The sequence below is a fragment of the Diplotaxodon limnothrissa genome, linkage group LG18 (assembly GCF_057381915.1).
Source record: "Diplotaxodon limnothrissa isolate DT_005_m linkage group LG18, D_limnothrissa_male_GT1.1, whole genome shotgun sequence".
Classification (NCBI taxonomy): Eukaryota; Metazoa; Chordata; class Actinopteri; order Cichliformes; family Cichlidae; genus Diplotaxodon; species Diplotaxodon limnothrissa.
This window is the reverse complement of record NC_140613.1, coordinates 43,734,595-43,749,410: the sequence shown is the minus strand read 5'-3', so window position 1 is coordinate 43,749,410 and position 14,816 is coordinate 43,734,595. Positions and strand designations below refer to the sequence as shown.

At 45.3% G+C, this 14,816-nt stretch overlaps 11 non-coding genes across 11 annotated transcripts; all 11 read right to left on the bottom strand.

The window, feature by feature from the left end:
• Positions 1–233: 233 nt before the first annotated feature.
• Positions 234–305, bottom strand: trnap-ugg (transfer RNA proline (anticodon UGG)). The gene has a single exon. It is a non-coding gene; the product is annotated as a tRNA-Pro (tRNA).
• Positions 306–1,180: 875 nt separating this feature from the next.
• On the bottom strand, positions 1,181–1,252 carry trnap-ugg (transfer RNA proline (anticodon UGG)). Its single transcript has one exon. It is a non-coding gene; the product is annotated as a tRNA-Pro (tRNA).
• An 881-nt stretch (positions 1,253–2,133) lies between these two features.
• trnap-agg (transfer RNA proline (anticodon AGG)) lies at positions 2,134–2,205 on the bottom strand. Its single transcript has one exon. It is a non-coding gene; the product is annotated as a tRNA-Pro (tRNA).
• Positions 2,206–3,080: 875 nt separating this feature from the next.
• On the bottom strand, positions 3,081–3,152 carry trnap-ugg (transfer RNA proline (anticodon UGG)). Its single transcript has one exon. It is a non-coding gene; the product is annotated as a tRNA-Pro (tRNA).
• Positions 3,153–4,033: 881 nt separating this feature from the next.
• On the bottom strand, positions 4,034–4,105 carry trnap-agg (transfer RNA proline (anticodon AGG)). The gene has a single exon. It is a non-coding gene; the product is annotated as a tRNA-Pro (tRNA).
• Positions 4,106–4,980: 875 nt separating this feature from the next.
• Positions 4,981–5,052, bottom strand: trnap-ugg (transfer RNA proline (anticodon UGG)). The gene has a single exon. It is a non-coding gene; the product is annotated as a tRNA-Pro (tRNA).
• An 881-nt stretch (positions 5,053–5,933) lies between these two features.
• trnap-agg (transfer RNA proline (anticodon AGG)) lies at positions 5,934–6,005 on the bottom strand. Its single transcript has one exon. It is a non-coding gene; the product is annotated as a tRNA-Pro (tRNA).
• An 879-nt stretch (positions 6,006–6,884) lies between these two features.
• Positions 6,885–6,956, bottom strand: trnap-agg (transfer RNA proline (anticodon AGG)). Its single transcript has one exon. It is a non-coding gene; the product is annotated as a tRNA-Pro (tRNA).
• A 1,828-nt stretch (positions 6,957–8,784) lies between these two features.
• trnap-ugg (transfer RNA proline (anticodon UGG)) lies at positions 8,785–8,856 on the bottom strand. The gene has a single exon. It is a non-coding gene; the product is annotated as a tRNA-Pro (tRNA).
• An 881-nt stretch (positions 8,857–9,737) lies between these two features.
• trnap-agg (transfer RNA proline (anticodon AGG)) lies at positions 9,738–9,809 on the bottom strand. Its single transcript has one exon. It is a non-coding gene; the product is annotated as a tRNA-Pro (tRNA).
• An 874-nt stretch (positions 9,810–10,683) lies between these two features.
• On the bottom strand, positions 10,684–10,755 carry trnap-ugg (transfer RNA proline (anticodon UGG)). The gene has a single exon. It is a non-coding gene; the product is annotated as a tRNA-Pro (tRNA).
• Positions 10,756–14,816: the final 4,061 nt, after the last annotated feature.

The window sequence follows — 14,816 nt, the reverse complement described above, 5'->3', positions numbered from 1 at the left end:
ATTTTTTAGTACCTGCCCAGTAAGGTTTCCAAGGCAATCTCAAAATGTGACATATACAGATTGCGTGGCAGGGACTGTGCAGTCAATGGCATCACTCAATGACTCATGAGAGTGACTCCTTCACAAACGTTGTTTTAGAAAGACAAATTGGTGTCACATCACATTTACAATGCCCCAGAAGGAATGTGTCTTACCAAAGAATTCCATGAAGCTAAGAGCTTGTGATTTTAAGGGGGCTCGTCCGGGATTTGAACCCGGGACCTCTCGCACCCAAAGCGAGAATCATACGCCTAGACCAACGAGCCACAGGAAGCATGTGTTTAAGTCTGGAACTCTGAAAGGATAGACTTAAATCGGACTTCAAATTCAAGCAGGAATGGTGTTAAGCTCTCTTCAGTATTCATTTTTGTACCTTCAGGCCTTTGCTACTGACAAGCTCCAACAGGGATGACTCCAGAGGGACTGCACACAGTGAATGAGAAAAAAGGGTTCCCAGTCATCCACGTCATGGTAGTCTGATGAGCTTTGAAAGAAAGCAGCTGGAATTCTCTAAGTGCCTTGAAGACCTTTCACCTCTCCTCTGAGAACCTTCGTTAGATCTAAAACTAAACGTTGGAGAGTCCCAGGTATTTAAAACCCAGAGCGGGTTGTCTTTACCAGGGTCGTTGACCAACTATGAAACACATCACATGAGCCAAGGGGTGGAAAAAAGGCGTGGGTAAATATCAGCAGAGGTGAAATCATTATGAGACCTTCACATATGTAGTTTAACGTCTTTACACCGAAATTGAATGGCCTCAATTTCGATCAGAGTTTGTGATCTCTAATAGCCCTTTTCCACTAGCACCTACCTAGCTTGGCTTAACTTGACTCAGCTCGATCTTTAAAGTTTCCATTAGGTGATAGTACCTGGTTACAGGTATTTTTTAGTACCTGCCCAGTAAGGTTTCCAAGGCAATCTCAAAATGTGACATATACAGATTGCGTGGCAGGGACTGTGCAGTCAATGGCATCACTCAATGACTCATGAGAGTGACTCCTTCACAAACGTTGTTTTAGAAAGACAAATTGGTGTCTCAGATCACATTGAACGGTTTGGCACACAACACATTTACAATGCCCCAGAAGGAATGTGTCTTTCCAAAGAATTCCATGAAGCTAAGAGCTTGTGATTTTAAGGGGGCTCGTCCGGGATTTGAACCCGGGACCTCTCGCACCCAAAGCGAGAATCATACGCCTAGACCAACGAGCCACAGGAAGCCTGTGTTTAAGTCTGGAACTCTGAAAGGATAGACTTAAATCGGCCTTCAAATTCAAGCAGGAATGGTGTTAAGCTCTCTTCAGTATTCATTTTTGTACCTTCAGGCCTTTGCTACTGACAAGCTCCAACAGGGATGACTCCAGAGGGACTGCACACAGTGAATGAGAAAAAAGGGTTCCCAGTCATCCACGTCATGGTAGTCTGATGAGCTTTGAAAGAAAGCAGCTGGAATTCTCTAAGTGCCTTGAAGACCTTTCACCTCTCCTCTGAGAACCTTCGTTAGATCTAAAACTAAACGTTGGAGAGTCCCAGGTATTTAAAACCCAGAGCGGGTTGTCTTTACCAGGGTCGTTGACCAACTATGAAACACATCACATGAGCCAAGGGGTGGAAAAAAGGCGTGGGTAATTATCAGCAGAGGTGAAACCATTATGAGACCTTCACATATGTAGTTTAACGTCTTTACACCGAAATTGAATGGCCTCAATTTCGATGAGACTTTGTGATCTCTAACGCTTTTCCACTTGCACCTACCTAGCTTGGCTTAACTTGACTCAGCTCGATCTTTAAAGTTTCCATTAGGTGATAGTACCTGGTTACAGGTATTTTTTTAGTACCTGCCCAGTAAGGTTTCCAAGGCAATCTCAAAATGTGACATATACAGATTGCGTGGCAGGGACTGTGCAGTCAATGGCATCACTCAATGAGTCATGAGAGTGACTCCTTCACAAAATCAACAACGTTATTTTAGAAATACAAGTTGATGTCACAGATGACATAGAAAGGTTTGGCACACAACACGTTTACAATGTCCCAGAAGGAATGTGTCTTACCAAAGAATTCCATGAAGCTAAGAGCTTGCGATCTTAAGGGGGCTCGTCCGGGATTTGAACCCGGGACCTCTCGCACCCTAAGCGAGAATCATACGCCTAGACCAACGAGCCACAGGAAGCATGTGTTTAAGTCTGGAACTCTGAAAGGATAGACTTAAATCGGCCTTCAAATTCAAGCAGGAATGGTGTTAAGCTCTCTTCAGTATTCATTTTTTTACCTTCAGGCCTTTGCTACTGACAAGCTCCAACAGGGATGACTCCAGAGGGACTGCACACAGTGAATGAGAAAAAAGGGTTCCCAGTCATCCACGTCATGGTAGTCTGATGAGCTTTGAAAGAAAGCAGCTGGAATTCTCTAAGTGCCTTGAAGACCTTTCACCTCTCCTCTGAGAACCTTCGTTAGATCTAAAACTAAACGTTGGAGAGTCCCAGGTATTTAAAACCCAGAGCGGGTTGTCTTTACCAGGGTCGTTGACCAACTATGAAACACATCACATGAGCCAAGGGGTGGAAAAAAGGCGTGGGTAAATATCAGCAGAGGTGAAATCATTATGAGACCTTCACATATGTAGTTTAACGTCTTTACACCGAAATTGAATGGCCTCAATTTCGATCAGAGTTTGTGATCTCTAATAGCCCTTTTCCACTAGCACCTACCTAGCTTGGCTTAACTTGACTCAGCTCGATCTTTAAAGTTTCCATTAGGTGATAGTACCTGGTTACAGGTATTTTTTAGTACCTGCCCAGTAAGGTTTCCAAGGCAATCTCAAAATGTGACATATACAGATTGCGTGGCAGGGACTGTGCAGTCAATGGCATCACTCAATGACTCATGAGAGTGACTCCTTCACAAACGTTGTTTTAGAAAGACAAATTGGTGTCCCAGATCACATTGAACGGTTTGGCACACAACACATTTACAATGCCCCAGAAGGAATGTGTCTTTCCAAAGAATTCCATGAAGCTAAGAGCTTGTGATTTTAAGGGGGCTCGTCCGGGATTTGAACCCGGGACCTCTCGCACCCAAAGCGAGAATCATACGCCTAGACCAACGAGCCACAGGAAGCCTGTGTTTAAGTCTGGAACTCTGAAAGGATAGACTTAAATCGGCCTTCAAATTCAAGCAGGAATGGTGTTAAGCTCTCTTCAGTATTCATTTTTGTACCTTCAGGCCTTTGCTACTGACAAGCTCCAACAGGGATGACTCCAGAGGGACTGCACACAGTGAATGAGAAAAAAGGGTTCCCAGTCATCCACGTCATGGTAGTCTGATGAGCTTTGAAAGAAAGCAGCTGGAATTCTCTAAGTGCCTTGAAGACCTTTCACCTCTCCTCTGAGAACCTTCGTTAGATCTAAAACTAAACGTTGGAGAGTCCCAGGTATTTAAAACCCAGAGCGGGTTGTCTTTACCAGGGTCGTTGACCAACTATGAAACACATCACATGAGCCAAGGGGTGGAAAAAAGGCGTGGGTAATTATCAGCAGAGGTGAAACCATTATGAGACCTTCACATATGTAGTTTAACGTCTTTACACCGAAATTGAATGGCCTCAATTTCGATCAGACTTTGTGATATCTAACGCTTTTCCACTTGCACCTACCTAGCTTGGCTTAACTTGACTCAGCTCGATCTTTAAAGTTTCCATTAGGTGATAGTACCTGGTTACAGGTATTTTTTTAGTACCTGCCCAGTAAGGTTTCCAAGGCAATCTCAAAATGTGACATATACAGATTGCGTGGCAGGGACTGTGCAGTCAATGGCATCACTCAATGAGTCATGAGAGTGACTCCTTCACAAAATCAACAACGTTATTTTAGAAATACAAGTTGATGTCACAGATGACATAGAAAGGTTTGGCACACAACACATTTACAATGTCCCAGAAGGAATGTGTCTTACCAAAGAATTCCATGAAGGTAAGAGCTTGCGATCTTAAGGGGGCTCGTCCGGGATTTGAACCCGGGACCTCTCGCACCCTAAGCGAGAATCATACGCCTAGACCAACGAGCCACAGGAAGCATGTGTTTAAGTCTGGAACTCTGAAAGGATAGACTTAAATCGGCCTTCAAATTCAAGCAGGAATGGTGTTAAGCTCTCTTCAGTATTCATTTTTGTACCTTCAGGCCTTTGCTACTGACAAGCTCCAACAGGGATGACTCCAGAGGGACTGCACACAGTGAATGAGAAAAAAGGGTTCCCAGTCATCCACGTCATGGTAGTCTGATGAGCTTTGAAAGAAAGCAGCTGGAATTCTCTAAGTGCCTTGAAGACCTTTCACCTCTCCTCTGAGAACCTTCGTTAGATCTAAAACTAAACGTTGGAGAGTCCCAGGTATTTAAAACCCAGAGCGGGTTGTCTTTACCAGGGTCGTTGACCAACTATGAAACACATCACATGAGCCAAGGGGTGGAAAAAAGGCGTGGGTAAATATCAGCAGAGGTGAAATCATTATGAGACCTTCACATATGTAGTTTAACGTCTTTACACCGAAATTGAATGGCCTCAATTTCGATCAGAGTTTGTGATCTCTAATAGCCCTTTTCCACTAGCACCTACCTAGCTTGGCTTAACTTGACTCAGCTCGATCTTTAAAGTTTCCATTAGGTGATAGTACCTGGTTACAGGTATTTTTTAGTACCTGCCCAGTAAGGTTTCCAAGGCAATCTCAAAATGTGACATATACAGATTGCGTGGCAGGGACTGTGCAGTCAATGGCATCACTCAATGACTCATGAGAGTGACTCCTTCACAAACGTTGTTTTAGAAAGACAAATTGGTGTCCCAGATCACATTGAACGGTTTGGCACACAACACATTTACAATGCCCCAGAAGGAATGTGTCTTTCCAAAGAATTCCATGAAGCTAAGAGCTTGTGATTTTAAGGGGGCTCGTCCGGGATTTGAACCCGGGACCTCTCGCACCCAAAGCGAGAATCATACGCCTAGACCAACGAGCCACAGGAAGCCTGTGTTTAAGTCTGGAACTCTGAAAGGATAGACTTAAATCGGACTTCAAATTCAAGCAGGAATGGTGTTAAGCTCTCTTCAGTATTCATTTTTGTACCTTCAGGCCTTTGCTACTGACAAGCTCCAACAGGGATGACTCCAGAGGGACTGCACACAGTGAATGAGAAAAAAGGGTTCCCAGTCATCCACGTCATGGTAGTCTGATGAGCTTTGAAAGAAAGCAGCTGGAATTCTCTAAGTGCCTTGAAGACCTTTCACCTCTCCTCTGAGAACCTTCGTTAGATCTAAAACTAAACGTTGGAGAGTCCCAGGTATTTAAAACCCAGAGCGGGTTGTCTTTACCAGGGTCGTTGACCAACTATGAAACACATCACATGAGCCAAGGGGTGGAAAAAAGGCGTGGGTAATTATCAGCAGAGGTGAAACCATTATGAGACCTTCACATATGTAGTTTAACGTCTTTACACCGAAATTGAATGGCCTCAATTTCGATGAGACTTTGTGATCTCTAACGCTTTTCCACTTGCACCTACCTAGCTTGGCTTAACTTGACTCAGCTCGATCTTTAAAGTTTCCATTAGGTGATAGTACCTGGTTACAGGTATTTTTTTAGTACCTGCCCAGTAAGGTTTCCAAGGCAATCTCAAAATGTGACATATACAGATTGCGTGGCAGGGACTGTGCAGTCAATGGCATCACTCAATGAGTCATGAGAGTGACTCCTTCACAAAATCAACAACGTTATTTTAGAAATACAAGTTGATGTCACAGATGACATAGAAAGGTTTGGCACACAACACATTTACAATGTCCCAGAAGGAATGTGTCTTACCAAAGAATTCCATGAAGGTAAGAGCTTGCGATCTTAAGGGGGCTCGTCCGGGATTTGAACCCGGGACCTCTCGCACCCTAAGCGAGAATCATACGCCTAGACCAACGAGCCACAGGAAGCATGTGTTTAAGTCTGGAACTCTGAAAGGATAGACTTAAATCGGCCTTCAAATTCAAGCAGGAATGGTGTTAAGCTCTCTTCAGTATTCATTTTTGTACCTTCAGGCCTTTGCTACTGACAAGCTCCAACAGGGATGACTCCAGAGGGACTGCACACAGTGAATGAGAAAAAAGGGTTCCCAGTCATCCACGTCATGGTAGTCTGATGAGCTTTGAAAGAAAGCAGCTGGAATTCTCTAAGTGCCTTGAAGACCTTTCACCTCTCCTCTGAGAACCTTCGTTAGATCTAAAACTAAACGTTGGAGAGTCCCAGGTATTTAAAACCCAGAGCGGGTTGTCTTTACCAGGGTCGTTGACCAACTATGAAACACATCACATGAGCCAAGGGGTGGAAAAAAGGCGTGGGTAATTATCAGCAGAGGTGAAACCATTATGAGACCTTCACATATGTAGTTTAACGTCTTTACACCGAAATTGAATGGCCTCAATTTCGATCAGACTTTGTGATATCTAACGCTTTTCCACTTGCACCTACCTAGCTTGGCTTAACTTGACTCAGCTCGATCTTTAAAGTTTCCATTAGGTGATAGTACCTGGTTACAGGTATTTTTTTAGTACCTGCCCAGTAGGGTTTCCAAGGCAATCTCAAAATGTGACATATACAGATTGCGTGGCAGGGACTGTGCAGTCAATGGCATCACTCAATGAGTCATGAGAGTGACTCCTTCACAAAATCAACAACGTTATTTTAGAAATACAAGTTGATGTCACAGATGACAGAAAGGTTTGGCACACAACACATTTACAATGTCCCAGAAGGAATGTGTCTTACCAAAGAATTCCATGAAGGTAAGAGCTTGCGATCTTAAGGGGGCTCGTCCGGGATTTGAACCCGGGACCTCTCGCACCCTAAGCGAGAATCATACGCCTAGACCAACGAGCCACAGGAAGCATGTGTTTAAGTCTGGAACTCTGAAAGGATAGACTTAAATCGGCCTTCAAATTCAAGCAGGAATGGTGTTAAGCTCTCTTCAGTATTCATTTTTGTACCTTCAGGCCTTTGCTACTGACAAGCTCCAACAGGGATGACTCCAGAGGGACTGCACACAGTGAATGAGAAAAAAGGGTTCCCAGTCATCCACGTCATGGTAGTCTGATGAGCTTTGAAAGAAAGCAGCTGGAATTCTCTAAGTGCCTTGAAGACCTTTCACCTCTCCTCTGAGAACCTTCGTTAGATCTAAAACTAAACGTTGGAGAGTCCCAGGTATTTAAAACCCAGAGCGGGTTGTCTTTACCAGGGTCGTTGACCAACTATGAAACACATCACATGAGCCAAGGGGTGGAAAAAAGGCGTGGGTAATTATCAGCAGAGGTGAAACCATTATGAGACCTTCACATATGTAGTTTAACGTCTTTACACCGAAATTGAATGGCCTCAATTTCGATCAGACTTTGTGATATCTAACGCTTTTCCACTTGCACCTACCTAGCTTGGCTTAACTTGACTCAGCTCGATCTTTAAAGTTTCCATTAGGTGATAGTACCTGGTTACAGGTATTTTTTTAGTACCTGCCCAGTAAGGTTTCCAAGGCAATCTCAAAATGTGACATATACAGATTGCGTGGCAGGGACTGTGCAGTCAATGGCATCACTCAATGAGTCATGAGAGTGACTCCTTCACAAAATCAACAACGTTATTTTAGAAATACAAGTTGATGTCACAGATGACATAGAAAGGTTTGGCACACAACACATTTACAATGTCCCAGAAGGAATGTGTCTTACCAAAGAATTCCATGAAGCTAAGAGCTTGTGATTTTAAGGGGGTTCGTCCGGGATTTGAACCCGGGACCTCTCGCACCCTAAGCGAGAATCATACGCCTAGACCAACGAGCCACAGGAAGCATGTGTTTAAGTCTGGAACTCTGAAAGGATAGACTTAAATCGGCCTTCAAATTCAAGCAGGAATGGTGTTAAGCTCTCTTCAGTATTCATTTTTGTACCTTCAGGCCTTTGCTACTGACAAGCTCCAACAGGGATGACTCCAGAGGGACTGCACACAGTGAATGAGAAAAAAGGGTTCCCAGTCATCCACGTCATGGTAGTCTGATGAGCTTTGAAAGAAAGCAGCTGGAATTCTCTAAGTGCCTTGAAGACCTTTCACCTCTCCTCTGAGAACCTTCGTTAGATCTAAAACTAAACGTTGGAGAGTCCCAGGTATTTAAAACCCAGAGCGGGTTGTCTTTACCAGGGTCGTTGACCAACTATGAAACACATCACATGAGCCAAGGGGTGGAAAAAAGGCGTGGGTAATTATCAGCAGAGGTGAAACCATTATGAGACCTTCACATATGTAGTTTAACGTCTTTACACCGAAATTGAATGGCCTCAATTTCGATCAGAGTTTGTGATCTCTAATAGCCCTTTTCCACTAGCACCTACCTAGCTTGGCTTAACTTGACTCAGCTCGATCTTTAAAGTTTCCATTAGGTGATAGTACCTGGTTACAGGTATTTTTTAGTACCTGCCCAGTAAGGTTTCCAAGGCAATCTCAAAATGTGACATATACAGATTGCGTGGCAGGGACTGTGCAGTCAATGGCATCACTCAATGACTCATGAGAGTGACTCCTTCACAAACGTTGTTTTAGAAAGACAAATTGGTGTCACACATTACATTGAATGGTTTGGCACACAACACATTTACAATGCCCCAGAAGGAATGTGTCTTTCCAAAGAATTCCATGAAGCTAAGAGCTTGTGATTTTAAGGGGGCTCGTCCGGGATTTGAACCCGGGACCTCTCGCACCCAAAGCGAGAATCATACGCCTAGACCAACGAGCCACAGGAAGCCTGTGTTTAAGTCTGGAACTCTGAAAGGATAGACTTAAATCGGCCTTCAAATTCAAGCAGGAATGGTGTTAAGCTCTCTTCAGTATTCATTTTTGTACCTTCAGGCCTTTGCTACTGACAAGCTCCAACAGGGATGACTCCAGAGGGACTGCACACAGTGAATGAGAAAAAAGGGTTCCCAGTCATCCACGTCATGGTAGTCTGATGAGCTTTGAAAGAAAGCAGCTGGAATTCTCTAAGTGCCTTGAAGACCTTTCACCTCTCCTCTGAGAACCTTCGTTAGATCTAAAACTAAACGTTGGAGAGTCCCAGGTATTTAAAACCCAGAGCGGGTTGTCTTTACCAGGGTCGTTGACCAACTATGAAACACATCACATGAGCCAAGGGGTGGAAAAAAGGCGTGGGTAATTATCAGCAGAGGTGAAACCATTATGAGACCTTCACATATGTAGTTTAACGTCTTTACACCGAAATTGAATGGCCTCAATTTCGATGAGACTTTGTGATCTCTAACGCTTTTCCACTTGCACCTACCTAGCTTGGCTTAACTTGACTCAGCTCGATCTTTAAAGTTTCCATTAGGTGATAGTACCTGGTTACAGGTATTTTTTTAGTACCTGCCCAGTAAGGTTTCCAAGGCAATCTCAAAATGTGACATATACAGATTGCGTGGCAGGGACTGTGCAGTCAATGGCATCACTCAATGAGTCATGAGAGTGACTCCTTCACAAAATCAACAACGTTATTTTAGAAATACAAGTTGATGTCACAGATGACATAGAAAGGTTTGGCACACAACACATTTACAATGTCCCAGAAGGAATGTGTCTTACCAAAGAATTCCATGAAGGTAAGAGCTTGCGATCTTAAGGGGGCTCGTCCGGGATTTGAACCCGGGACCTCTCGCACCCTAAGCGAGAATCATACGCCTAGACCAACGAGCCACAGGAAGCATGTGTTTAAGTCTGGAACTCTGAAAGGATAGACTTAAATCGGCCTTCAAATTCAAGCAGGAATGGTGTTAAGCTCTCTTCAGTATTCATTTTTGTACCTTCAGGCCTTTGCTACTGACAAGCTCCAACAGGGATGACTCCAGAGGGACTGCACACAGTGAATGAGAAAAAAGGGTTCCCAGTCATCCACGTCATGGTAGTCTGATGAGCTTTGAAAGAAAGCAGCTGGAATTCTCTAAGTGCCTTGAAGACCTTTCACCTCTCCTCTGAGAACCTTCGTTAGATCTAAAACTAAACGTTGGAGAGTCCCAGGTATTTAAAACCCAGAGCGGGTTGTCTTTACCAGGGTCGTTGACCAACTATGAAACACATCACATGAGCCAAGGGATGGAAAAAAGGCGTGGGTAATTATCAGCAGAGGTGAAACCATTATGAGACCTTCACATATGTAGTTTAACGTCTTTACACCGAAATTGAATGGCCTCAATTTCGATCAGACTTTGTGATCTCTAATAGCCCTTTTCCACTAGCACCTACCTAGCTTGGCTTAACTCGACTCAGCTCGATCTTTAGAGTTTCCATTAGGTGATAGTACCTGGTTACAGGTATTTTTTTAGTATCTGCCCAGTAAGGTTTCCAAGGCAATCTCAAAATGTGACATATACAGATTGCGTGGCAGGGACTGTGCAGTCAATGGCATCACTCAATGACTCATGAGAGTGACTCCTTCACAAACGTTGTTTTAGAAAGACAAATTGGTGTCACATCACATTGAACGGTTTGGCACACAACACATTTACAATGCCCCAGAAGGAATGTGTCTTACCAAAGAATTCCATGAAGCTAAGAGCTTGTGATTTTAAGGGGGCTCGTCCGGGATTTGAACCCGGGACCTCTCGCACCCAAAGCGAGAATCATACGCCTAGACCAACGAGCCACAGGAAGCCTGTGTTTAAGTCTGGAACTCTGAAAGGATAGACTTAAATCGGACTTCAAATTCAAGCAGGAATGGTGCATGCGCCAACCAGCGTGCAGCCTGTTACAGTCGCTCCTGCTTTTCTCTTAGTTTAGCTCTTTTTTCTTACGTATTCTTTTTTTTTTCTGACTTGTATTTTCCTCCGTTTTCTATCTCTTACTCAATCATGTGGATTGAGAGAGTTTTTGTTCTTCTGGTGGCCGTGGAACTGTTACTTTTATCATGGAACGGGACCGCGGCACATCTCCTACACGCACGGACTGTTTACTCCAGAGATCAGCTGATCGCCCTGATGCCGGCCGGCTCGCTGGCCAGGCCCGCAGAAGTGCCCGCAGAAGTACCAGCTGAAATTTGGAGGAAAACACATCGGGGATGCAGAGGTCAAGGACAGAAGAGAAGAAAAAAGGTGACGGTGAGACAGCGGAGGCTCGAAGCGAGGAGGAGGTTTAAACCGTGTCTGCCGTCTATCGTGATGGGAAATGTGCGATCGTTGGCAAGTAAAATCGACGAGCTCTCAGCACTGGTACGGAGTCAGAGGGAATACCGAGAGTGTAGCCTGATGTGTTTCACCGAATCATGGCTGCACCAGGTCATTCCCGATGAGAATGCTTCCGTGGAAGGCTTCCACACTGTTCGGGCGGACAGGGACAGCATCGCTAGCGGTAAGCGCAAAGGAGGTGGGCTTGCTGTTTTAGTTAACAACCGGTGGTGTAACCCTGCCAACATAACAATCAAAGAAAGGATTTGTTGCCCGGACACTGAACTGTGTGCTGTTGGACTCAGGCCGTATTATTTACCCAGGGAATTCTCTCACGTCATCTTGGTGGCTGTTTATGTTCCCCCCTCTGCTAACCCCACAGCTGCATGTGACACTATCCACTCTGCCATAGCTCGGCTACAGACTCAGCACCCGAGTGCCTTTATTGTGATCTCGGGTGACTTCAACCATGTACCACTGGACAATACACTACCAACATTCAAACAATATGTGGACTGTCCCACCAGGGGAGAGAAAACTTTAGACTTACTGTATGCTAACGTCAAGGATGCATACAGCTCCTCCTCCCTCCCCCCACTTGGTAGGTCAGATCATAACCTGATTCACCTCACCCCCCGCTATGTGCCAATTGTGAGGAGGGAACCTGTGACCACCAGGACTGTTAGGAGGTGGTCAGAGGAGGCAATAGCGGAACTACAGGGCTGTTTCGAGGTGACCGACTGGGAAACACTCTGTGAGCCTCACGCCGAGGACATCAATGGGCTTACTGAGTGTATCACAGACTACATAACTTTCTGCACCGACTCCATTGTTCCAGCTCAGACTGTTCATTGTTACCCAAATAACAAGCCGTGGGTGACTAAGGACATCAAAGCCCTCCTCAACAACAAGAAGAGGGCTTTCAGAGGGGGCAACAAAGAGGAGGTGAGGAAGGTCCAGGTGTTACTAAAGGACAAGATCAGAGAGGCTAAGGACAATTACAGGAGGAAGCTGGAGTGGAAACTCCAGCAGAACAGCATGAGAGAGGTGTGGAGGGGCATGAAGACCATCACTGGATTCAGGCCAACCAACAGCAGGGGAGCTGAGGGAGGTGAGAATAGAGCCGACGAGTTGAATCTGTTTTTCAATAGATTCGACACCACAGTGTCTGCTCCCACCCCCACAACCTCACCTGCAGTCAGCCTGGAATCCAGAGCCACACCACTGTGCCAGCCTCTCTCTTCACATGTTGCCTCCTGTGAGATTCCTGACACCCCTCCCCCACCCATCACCTTCACTCAATACCAGGTTGAGATGCAAATGAGGAGACTTCACTCAGGCAAGTCTGCTGGACCAGACGGAGTGAGTCCCCTTGTCCTCAAGGCCTGTGCCCCCCAGCTGTGTGGAGTCTTTCATAAACTGTTTATGCTGAGTCTGAGTCTGCAGAGGGTCCCGGTGATGTGGAAGACATCATGCCTCGTCCCTGTACCAAAGACGCCTCGTCCCAGTGGCCCCCAGGATTACAGGCCCGTGGCACTGACCTCCCACATCATGAAGACCCTGGAAAGGCTCATCCTGGACCAGCTGCGACCCATAGTAAGACCACATCTGGATCCCCTTCAGTTCGCTTATCAGCCTCGTCTCGGAACAGAGGACGCCATCATCTACCTGCTCAATCGTGTCTACACCCATCTGGACCAGCCGGCGAGCACTGTGAGGGTCATGTTTTTTGACTTTTCCAGTGCTTTCAACACCATCAGGCCGACCCTCCTGGGTGATAAGTTAGCAGCGATGCAGGTGGATGCTTCTCTGGTGTCCTGGATTGTTGATTACCTGACAGGAAGACCACAATATGTACGTCTCCCACAGTGTGTGTCTGACAAGGTGATTAGCAACACAGGGGCACCACAGGGGACTGTCCTCTCCCCCTTCCTCTTCACCCTCTACACCACAGACTTCAGCCACTGCACAGAGACATGCCATCTTCAGAAGTTTTCTGATGACTCTGCGGTGGTTGGATGCATCAGCAGGGATGATGAGACAGAGTACCGGGCTGTGGTCGACTCCTTTGTCACGTGGTGTGAGCAGAATCATCTGCAGCTCAACGTGGCAAAGACCAAGGAACTGATCGTGGACTTCAGGAAGACCAGGAAACACTTGACCCCTGTTTCAATCCAGGGGGTCAGTGTTGACATTGTGGAGGACTATAAATACCTTGGAGTACACATTGACAATAAACTGGACTGGGCTAAAAACACCACAGCACTTTACAGGAAGGGCCAGAGTCGTCTCTATTTTTTGAGGCGACTGAGGTCCTTCAACATCTGCCAGAAAATGCTGAGGATTTTCTATGAGTCTGTGGTGGCCAGTGCGATCCTCTATGCTGTTGCATGCTGGGGGAGCAGGCTGAGGGTCGCAGATGCCAACAGACTTAATAAACTGATCCGTAAGGCCAGCAATGTTGTGGGGATGGAGCTGGACTCCCTCAAGGTGGTGTCGGAGAGGCGGATGCTGTCCAAGATAAAGACAATGTTGGATAACACCTCCCACCCACTCCATGACATGTTGGTCAGTCACAGGAGCTCGTTCAGTGAGAGACTGAGATTACCGAAAAGCACCACTGAACGACACAGGAAATCATTCCTGCCTGTGGCCATCTCCCTGTACAACGCATCCACTTAACACACTGTTTGCTGCTACAACTACACATGTTTCTTTTCCAAATATTTATTTATAAGTGACTTATGTATGTATGTATGTATATATATGTATATATTGTACTATTCTTAGTTAGCGTATTGTCTGTCTTGTCTTAATGTTGGTTTAAAATGGAGCACTGTAACAAAAAATAATTTCCCCCAGGGATCAATAAAGTATTCTGATTCTGATTCTGAAGCTCTCTTCAGTATTCATTTTTGTACCTTCAGGCCTTTGCTACTGACAAGCTCCAACAGGGATGACTCCAGAGGGACTGCACACAGTGAATGAGAAAAAAGGGTTCCCAGTCATCCACGTCATGGTAGTCTGATGAGCTTTGAAAGAAAGCAGCTGGAATTCTCTAAGTGCCTTGAAGACCTTTCACCTCTCCTCTGAGAACCTTCGTTAGATCTAAAACTAAACGTTGGAGAGTCCCAGGTATTTAAAACCCAGAGCGGGTTGTCTTTACCAGGGTCGTTGACCAACTATGAAACACATCACATGAGCCAAGGGGTGGAAAAAAGGCGTGGGTAATTATCAGCAGAGGTGAAACCATTATGAGACCTTCACATATGTAGTTTAACGTCTTTACACCGAAATTGAATGGCCTCAATTTCGATGAGACTTTGTGATATCTAACGCTTTTCCACTTGCACCTACCTAGCTTGGCTTAACTTGACTCAGCTCGATCTTTAAAGTTTCCATTAGGTGATAGTACCTGGTTACAGGTATTTTTTTAGTACCTGCCCAGTAAGGTTTCCAAGGCAATCTCAAAATGTGACATATACAGATTGCGTGGCAGGGACTGTGCAGTCAATGGCATCACTCAATGAGTCATGAGAGTGAC